The sequence below is a fragment of the Schistocerca serialis genome, chromosome 3 (genome assembly GCF_023864345.2).
Source record: "Schistocerca serialis cubense isolate TAMUIC-IGC-003099 chromosome 3, iqSchSeri2.2, whole genome shotgun sequence".
In the NCBI taxonomy this organism is placed as follows: Eukaryota; Metazoa; Arthropoda; class Insecta; order Orthoptera; family Acrididae; genus Schistocerca; species Schistocerca serialis.
This window is the reverse complement of record NC_064640.1, coordinates 128,223,921-128,234,057: the sequence shown is the minus strand read 5'-3', so window position 1 is coordinate 128,234,057 and position 10,137 is coordinate 128,223,921. Positions and strand designations below refer to the sequence as shown.

The following is a 10,137-nucleotide window of genomic DNA, read 5'->3' as shown; positions in this document are numbered from 1 at the left end:
GGAATATCCCATACATCTAGATCAAACAATATTCCCGCCATAATCACGTCGGAAACCTTTTCACATGGAACACCTCTATACAAATGGCAGTTCCGCCAATGCACTGCCCTTCTATATCTCGTGTACTAGATTCTAGAGCCATTTGCAATTTATGTGATCTAAAGTATCCGGACACCCACCAAAACATACCTTCTTCATATTAGGTACATTGTGCTGCCACCTACTGATAGGTACTCCATATCAGCGACCTCAGTAGTCATTAAACATCGTGAGAGAGCAGAACGGGGCGCTCCACGGAACACACAGACTTCGAAAGTGGTCTGCTGATTGGGTGTCACTTGTGTCATAAGTGTGTACGCGAGATTTTCACACACTTTAACATCCCTAGGTCCACTGTTTCCGATGAGATAGTGTAGTGGAAACGTGAAGAAACACGTGCAGCACAAAAGTGTACAGGCCGACCTCGTCTGTTAACTGACAGAGACCGCCGACATTTGAAGAGGGTCGTAATGTGTAGTAGGCAGACATCTATCCAGACTATCACACAGGAATTCCAAACTGCATCGGGACCCACTGCAAGTACTATGACAGTTAGGCAGGAGGTGAGAAACTTTGAATTTCATGGTCGAGCGGCTGCTCATAAGCCACACATCACGCCGGTAAATGCCAAACTACGCCTCGCTTGGTGTAAGGAGCGTAAACATTGGACGACTGAACAGTGGAACAACGCTCTGTGGAGTGACTAATCACGGTTCACAGTGTGGCGATCCGATGGCAGGGTGCGGGTATGGCGAATGTCCGGTGAACGTCATCTGCCAACAGTAAAATTCGGGGGGCGGTGGTGTGATGGTGTGGTCGTGTTTCTCATGGAGGGGGCTTGCACCCACTGTTGTTTTCCTTAGCACCATCACAGCACAGTCCTCCATTGATGTTTTAAGCACCTTCTTGCTTCCCACTGTTGAAGAGAATTTCGGGGATGGCGATTGCATCTTTCAACACGATCGAGCACCTGTTCATAACGCACTGCCTGTGGTGGGGTGGCTACACGACAATAACATCCCTGTAACGGACTGACCTGCACAGAGTGCTGGCCTGAATCCTGTAGAACACCTTTGGGATGTTTTGGAACGGTGACTTCGTGCCAGGCCCCACCTACCGACGTCGATACCTCTCCTCAGTGCACCCCTCCGTGAAGAATGGGCTGCCATTCCCCAAGAAACCTTCCAGCACCTGACTGAATGTATGCCTGTGAGAGTGGAGAGTCATCAAGGCTCAGGGTGGGCCAACACCATATTGAATTCCAGCATTACCAATGGAGGGTGCCACGAACTTGTAAATCATCTTCAGCCAGATGTCCGGATACATTCGATCACATAGTGTATCTGTGCATATCGCTATCGCATTACTTTTGTAACCTCAGTGTATTACATGTCGTAGTTACGGAATAAATAGTCACATGAAGTAACATACTGTATAAACATAATTGTTAACTAGTTTCATACAGCGTATACATAAGCAGTGAAAGAGTGTTACTTTAAGAATCTCGATTCTTAGTGCAGCAATCTGATATGCAATTACGTGTACGATATTGATAAGATATGGCTCAAGCGACACAGAAATATAGCACATAATCAAAACGTTCTACTTGACAACTAAACACCATGAAAATCTGTCGATTATAGTAACTGACACGAATATTATTTTACAAAGAAGGAGGTTCACAATGAGGTAGCATTCGTACTAATTTTCTTAATAGTTGCAATAGCTAATGAAATTACATTTATTTTAGTATCTGTTACTGTCAACAATTTCTGCTGGATAGGAATAATATTTTCATTCCAAATTTTTTGAATGTAAATGAGTATGTCCTTTGGACTTATTTATAGTTTAGTTGTTTGTTTCACTGTACGTAGAGCTTTTCTGATCACAATTACTTCATGCTATCTTGAAATGCTGGATGGCTCTTGCTCTCGGCGCTCTCTGAAAGGCAAGATCATTATCAACCGAGTGTGCAGTATCCCAGTACAAGCGTGCTTAGAAACCATTCGCTTCTGCTTCTGAGTTGAGCAATTTTCATTAAACTTCACACAGCTAGCGATACTGTTTAAGAAAGAAAAGCCGGCCGAAGTGGCCGTGCGGTTAAAGGCGCTGCAGTCTGGAACCGCAAGACCGCTACGGTCGCAGGTTCGAATCCTGCCTCGGGCATGGATGTTTGTGATGTCCTTAGGTTAGTTAGGTTTAACTAGTTCTAAGTTCTAGGGGACTAATGACCTCAGCAGTTGAGTCCCATAGTGCTCAGAGCCATTTGAACCATTTTTTAAGAAAGAAAAACAGCTGTGCACTAATACGACAAGATAAATATCTTTGTGTCTTGGCAGTATTTAACCCTGTTTTGTCAAAAATTGATCTGATGAGACTGTGGCTGTGTGAAAATACTGGTAAATTCTTACAGTAACGTAAAAACTGCAACCAGCCACCGTTAACTACACTTTCATTATGAAGAAATGGAGCTGTTATTGGTTTCGAACTGAAAGGTTGATCTTCAGATGACTGTTCACAATTAAAATTACATTATGTTGCACATGTGATGTTTGCCTCCGGATTCCTATTTCTCAGGTGGCTGCAACACACACTGAGAGCCAAAGAAACTGGTACACCTGCCTAATATCGCGTAGGGCCCCACGAGCACGCAGAAGAGCCGCAACACGACGTGCAATGGACTCGATTTATGTCTGAAGCAGTGCTGGAGGGAACTGACACCATGGACCCAGCAGAGCTGTCCATAAATGCGTAAGAGTACCAGGGGGTGGAGATCGCTTCTGAAAAGCACGTTGCAAGACATTCCAGATATTCTCACTAAAGTTTATGTGTGGAGAGTTTGGTGACCAGCGGAAGTATTTAAACACAAAAGAGTTTTTCTGGAGCCACTGTGTAGCAATTCTGGACGTGCGGGGTGTCGCATAATCCTGCTGGAATTGCCCCAGTTCGTCGGAATGCACAACGGACATAAATGGAAGCAGGTGATCATACAGAATGCTTATGTACATGTCACCTGTTAGAGTCGTATACAGACGTATCAGGGGCTGCATATCACTCCAACTGCGCACGCTCCACACCATTACAGAGCCTCCACCAGCTTGAACAATCCCCTGCTGATATGCAGGGTCCATGGATTCATGAGGTTGTCTCCATACCCATACACGTCCATCCACTCGATACAATTAGAAACGAGACTCGTCCTATCAGGCAAAGTGTTTCCAATCAACAGTCCAATATCAGTGTTGACGCTTCCAAGGGGAGGCGTAAAGCTTTGTGTCGTGTAGTCATCAAGGGTACACAAGTGGGCCCTGGACTCCGAAAGCCCATATCCGTGATGTTTCGTTGAATGTTACGCACGCTGACATTTGTTGATGGCCCAACATTGAAATCTTCAACAATTTGCGGAAGGATTGCACTTCTATCACGTTGAACGATTCTCTTCAGTCGTCGTTGATCCCGTACTTGCAGAATGTTTTTCCGGGCGTAGCGATGTCGGAGATTTGATGTTTTACCGGATTCCTGATATACACAGTACACTCGTGAAATTGTCGTACGGGAAAATCCCCTCTTCATAGTTACCTCGGAGATGCCGTGTCCCATCGCTCGTGCGCCGACTATAACATAACGTTCAAACTCACTTAAATCTTGATAACCTGCCATTGTGGCAGCAGTAACCAATCTAATAACTGCGCCAGACACTCGTCTTATATAGGCGTTGCCGACCGCAGCCGCGTATTCCGCCTGTTTACCTACCTCTGTATTTGAATACTCATGTCTATACCAGTTTCTTTGGCGCTTCAGTGTAAGTATTGATATACAGGGTGTCCCAGGAGGAATGGTAAATATTCAGGGATATGACAAGAATGATCATTCGAAGCAACGAAGTCTAGTAAACATGGGCTCTAAAATGCATATCCTAGGAGCTATGACCACTTCTTCATCTTCGATACTGAGAAACAAATCTCTTCTACTGAAAGCTCGTTGCTTTCCATAACTTGGGAGGAGGTAGTATGGACCAAAAAAAGAAAAAGTTGTTTAGTAAACATGGGCTCTAAAATGTTTACGTTAAGAGCTATGTTCAGTAGAAGAGAGGTGTTTCACAATAGCGAAGATGAATAATTGCTCATAGCCCTGAAGATATGCTCTTGAGTGGCCATGTTTACCGGACAATTTGTTCTTGTTTTGGTCGATATTACGATAGTGAATTTAGACCCCATTTTCAGCAGAATTTCTCGCTTCGAATGATCATTCCTGTGATATCCCTGAATATTTATCATTCCTCCAGAACACTCCGTGTTTACACTTATTTACATTTTGTCCTCACTACTACACTCACAGTTTTGCATGGTTCTTTACTTCGTTTACCACTTCCCTTGCTGTCTCACTAGCATTTGGCACAAACACTGAGTTTACGCTTCATGATTAGCTCTGTCCTTTGTCAGTCTGTTCGTCATGGGCATCTTTTGGCTCTACTACGTGGGCGAAGGCAGGTATTAGCGAGGCGTCCGGGCAGTACAATCTGATTTGCTCTTAACTACTCCTTACCATATCATCTTCTACATGTTTACTTAATTAACCTTCTGCCCAACGTTTACTGCTATCACGTAGAATACATGTACTGTGGGCTAAGCCCTTCGTTAACCTATGGGCAACAAAACTGACCCACGTTAACTGAATGGTATATGCACTGTCCTGCTGTATCGCGTTTAGTGGACTGTGTGAACTTTGTGGTTTATGAACAGTATTTTGTACCTTAGCAATTAGGAAAAACTTATTCGCAACAGTGAGAAATCCTTGGTAACCATTCTAAGTTGTGTTTTCAAGACTGAGTAATCAGGGAATCATTCTAACGACTGTAAACTATTACCACTTTTGCTTTTCATTAAGTCTTTATTAATTTCTACTGCTCTGAGAGATTTATTCAGTGCGTCCTCTTCAAGAGCTCTCTGATACCATTGTCCCAACTACAGGTGCTATACAAGCTCCAAATACGCTATATAATTGCCTACAATGCTCCCAACTACAGGCACTATACCAGCTCCATACCTGCCGTCCTATAATTCTGTTTTTTCCCACAGATCCAAGGGTCCTAAAGTACCAATCGACCACCGTATCATCCTTAGCCAGACGGCGTAATTGGATGTGGTACGAATAGGCGTGGGGTCTGTACAACGCTCTCCCAGCCATGATCTTGTCAGTTTTCGTAACTTGGACCCACTAGTACACAGTACGAGGTGCATTCAAGTTCTAAGCCCTCCGATTTTTTTCTCCGGACTGGAAAGAGATAGAAACATGCGCATTGTTTTAAAATAGGGCCGCGGTCATTGTCAATACGTCCCAGAGATGGCAGCACCGTACGGCAGATGGAATTTTACCGCCAGTGGCGAGAATGAGAACTGTTTTAAATACTTAAAATAGCGACGTTTTCCTTACATGAACAGCGTGCAATCATTCGTTTTCTGAATTTGCGTGGTGTGAAACCAACTGAAATTCATCGACAGTTGAAGGAGACATGTGGTGATGGAGTTATGGATGTGTCGAAAGTACGTTCGTGGGTGCGACAGTTTAATGAAGGCAGAACATCGTGTGACAACAAACCGAAACAACCTCGGGCTCGCACAAGCCGGTCTGACGATATGGTCGAGAAAGTGGAGAGAATTGTTTTGGGGGATCGCCGAATGACTGTTGAACAGTTCGCCTCCAGAGTTGGCATTTCTGTGGGTTATGTGCACACAATCCTGCATAACGACCTGAAAATGCGAAAAGTGTCAGCCAGGTGGGTGCCACGAATGCTGACGGACGACCACATGGCTGCCCGTGTGGCATGTTGCCGAGCAATGTTGACGCGCAACGACAGCATGAATGGGAATTTCTTTTCGTCGGTTGTGACAATGGATGAGACGTGGATGCCATTTTTCAATCAAGAAACAAAGCGCCAGTCAGCTCAATGGAAGCACACAGATTCACCGCCACCAAAAAAATTTCGGGTAACCGCCAGTGCTGCAAAAATGATGGTGTCCATGTTCTGGGGCAGCGAGGGCGTAATCCTTACCCACTGCGTTCCAAAGGGCACTACGGTAACAGGTGCATCCTACGAAAATGTTTTGAAGAACAAATTCCTTTCTGCACTGCAACAAAAACGTCCGGGAAGGGCTGCGCGTGTGCTGTTTCACCAAGACAACGCACCCGCACATCGAGCTAACGTTACGCAACAGTTTCTTCGTGATAACAACTTTGAAGTGATTCCTCATGCTCCCTACTCACCTGACCTGACTCCTAAAGAAGCCTTCGCCGTTGCCATGGAATCATGGCGTCAGCGTTGTGAAAAATGTGTGTGTCTGCAGGGCGATTACGTCGAGAAGTAACGCCAGTTTCATCGATTTCGGGTGAGTAGTCAAATAGAAAAAAAAATCGGAGGCCTTAGAACTTGAATGCACCTCGTATGGTAGCTGCCGAAATGGCTTCACGAGGCTGAGTGCACCCCGTTCCAGTCCTCCCACCAAGGAGAGATCCATGGCAGTACCGCGAATCGAACCAGTGTCCCCTGCGTAGCAGCTAGCCACCCTGAACACTCAGTTACGGAGGTGGACCAACAATTCTATATTTTCCTCCATTGTTCCCCAGTTACAGGCTTCTATACCAGCTTCAAATGTGACATATGTAAAAACATCCCTTTAATTCCTGTGATTCCACGTATCTTCTTGTCACCTAATAGAATTTCACTCTTTCGCTTGGTCGGCTATTGTGCGAGGATTTGCCGCTATCATGAGCATTGCTTCTGAAGGGACCTGTAATGGGTTAATGGCCGATGTCATAGCCATGGCTCGCCTCGCGTCCTTGAATTATCTCGGCGGTTTTTCTGTTTTGAGACTGTGCCACATGACGTGAAGACAGTAAAACCTAACCGATCAATACCTTTGCGACTCCTCATTCTTGTTTTAATTCATCGGATCTCTACCATGACCTAACATAATCGTATCCAACTACGTAATATACCTGTATAACTACTGCATTCGACGCTAATTTTGAACCTGCTTACTATTTTCCCTAGTGATCACACTTTTCCAGATTAGAGCTCCTAGTATTCTTTAGGCTTAATAGCCATGACCTTAAATCCTAAGTGATACCTGTTTTTAATTACTGATATACTAAACTAAACTCCTCCCGCACAGGCCATGAAGGCTCAAAGGTACCAACTGGCCGCCGTGTCATCCTCAGGCCACAGGCATCACTGGATGCGGATAGGGAGGGGCATGTGGTCAGCACGCCGCTCTCCTGGCCGTATGTCAGTTTCAGAGACCGGAGCCGCTACTTCTCGATCAAGTAACTCTTCAGTTTGCCTCACAAGGGCTGGGTGCACCCCACTTGCCAACAGCGCTCGGCAGACCAGATGGTCACCCATCCAAGTGCTTGTCCAGCCCGACAGCCCTTAACTTCGGTGATCAGACGGGAACCGGTGTTACCACTGCAGCAAGGCCGTTGGCCCATTACTGATATACACTGCCAGAGAAAATTTGTACACTTTTTTAGAGATTTCCAATTCACTCAAGATTTATTTTTGGAACAGAGTATATGGAGAAGATGAAATGATTTCATTTGCAGATCAGTACCTCAAGCGGTCCTGTTGCACCAGGTATCGACCCATCAGAAACAGAAACACCTATATTGGTACGTGGTGTAGCCTCCACGGGAGGCAATGCAGGCGCTGACCCTGGTATCCAGTCGATTGTGCAGATGGCGAATACTGTCCTGGGATACATTATGCCACGCCTGCTCGACTAGACTACGTAGTTCTGTAAGAGCTGTTGGTTGACGAGTGGCTCGAGTCACTTCTCGTTCCATCATATCCCACATGTGCTCGACTGGAGACAAGTCCGGAGGTCGTGTTGACCAGGAAAGTTACTGCTCGTCTTGCAGAGCACGATGAGTTTCACGGGCAGTGTGTGGGCGTACATTATCCTGTTGGAACAATGCATTAGCTTCCTGTTGCAAGAACGGCAAAGGGACGGATCTAACAACATTCTGCACTGGTTAGCGTCACATCCAGAAACACCAAAGCTGGACGAGGGTTTAAGCTTGTCGCAACCCAGACCATAAGGCCTAGGGGTGGGGCCAGTGTGTCCTAGACAACCGCACTCTATTAGACAACGCTAACCTGGTCTACGACGTGCATGCACTTTAGTGCAGGCTGAATCTGCTTTCATCACTGAAGACCACGGCGCGCTGTTCCAGCTTCCAAATAATCCTCTGACGGCACCAGTCGAGATGAGCACATCGCTGCTGTGGCATGAGTGGAAGATATACTAGAGGTGTGCATGCCCGTAGTCTCACTGGTAATGACTGGTTCGCAGCAGATTGTGTTGACACCTTTGGACTCACAAGCCCTCTTACGTGTGTTGTGGTACCTGTACGTTCTGCCACTGCTGCCTTTACAATACGTCGATCTTGGATGGAGTCTGTGCTGTGTGGACGTCCAGAATCACGTATACGGATTGAGAATATTCACGCGACCACTGATACCAGCATCGTTGCCCAACTGAAGCACCACGTCCAACTTGGCAATTCTCCAAATGGACTAACTATCCTGCCACTCGGAAGAAGCCGGCCGCAGTGGACGAGCGGTTCTAGGCGCTTCAGTCTGCAACCGCGCGAATTCTGCCCCGGGCATGGATGTTTGTGATGTCCTTAGGTTAGTTAGGTTTAAGTAGTTCTAAGTTCTAGAGAACTGATGACCTCAGATGTTAAGTCCCATAGTGCTCAGAGCCATTTGAACCACTCGGAAGGCCAGAATTTGACAGATTTAAACTCGCTCAGTTGGCTGTAGGAAGAACGAGTGCGTCTCTGTGCCATGATTGCCTGCTTGCTTCACGCGTTTGTACCACAATGAGCCTTGTGTCTATGAATATTCCTTATTAAATGGTAGACACAGATTGCGCCCTGGTAGTTCACTATTTCTTGATGGACGGCGTTGAAACCGTTCTCAGTACATCTACTATCCAGGTGACATATGCCACCGTCAGATCAAAATCGACGTCGTCTTTCCATATGTATTATTCTTTTTTTCCAGCAGTGTACATGGTACTCCAAGTGTCGTTAGTCATCCTAAAACATATACTCCATAAAATTCCTGTTTCAAATAAAAACCTTAAAGCTATTATGGCGTATCCTTAAAAATTACGAAAGTTTTCGGGGCATGAGCCAAGTACACTGGCTGGTGTAATGCCCTCTTTGGCAGCATACACAGACTACTACAGGATGTAAATCAGTGCACAAAGAGGAGTGCATAGGTAAATTACACTGGGTGCGTACCACAGGTGTTAATGGTTCAGCCCTCAAGCCTTTACCGAATACTACACTTTTGTCTAAAACCAACTTTATCTGAGAAGCAGGGAGAGACCAACCCCAGTGATATACAGGGTGGTCGGAAATTCCCGTTACAGACTTCTAGGACTTGTAGAGGGGAGTGAGTACATCGTATTTTGAATAGAAACCATGTTCGGAAACGTCATCCAACGAGACTACAGAGCCTCAAAGCTATAGGCGCGGGCGTCTGTAAATGTACGTATACACGGGATGATTTCGTTATGATGTTACAGACCTTCTAGGATGATGGAGAACGATAAATGTATTAATTTGAAGTAAGGATCCCTTTACAGGAAACGAACGAGTCGAAAGTTATAAACGAAAACCGTTCTGATACCTCTGACAGTTGAATACATGTACTGGTTCTTATGTTGTGAAGAGTGTAGGGCTGGTAACTTTCAGTGGTGGTAGTGTGGACAAAAACGAGAAAAACTGTCCAGTAAACGTGGGCTCTAAATTGCATACCTGAGGAGCTATGACATTCGTTCATCTTCGCTAATGTGAATGACATCTCCCGTACTCAGCAAGTGTTCATAGCCGTTAAGGTACGCGCTTTATATCCCACGTTTACTGGACATTTTTTTCTCGTTTTTGTCCACACTACCACCACTGAAAGTTAAAACTTTTTTGTTTTAGTTTTCTAGCAAGTACTGCTGCCATGAGGAACACTTCATTGTGTAGTTAAGTAATGAACAGTGTTTATAACACAACTTCACACTCTGATAGTATCGTAAT

The 10,137-nt window shown here is 45.4% G+C and overlaps 1 pseudogene; it reads right to left on the bottom strand.

Annotated features, from left to right (window-relative positions):
• Positions 1–7,405: 7,405 nt before the first annotated feature.
• Positions 7,406–7,523, bottom strand: LOC126472033 (5S ribosomal RNA; annotated as a pseudogene).
• Between the last annotated feature and the right edge of the window lie 2,614 nt (positions 7,524–10,137).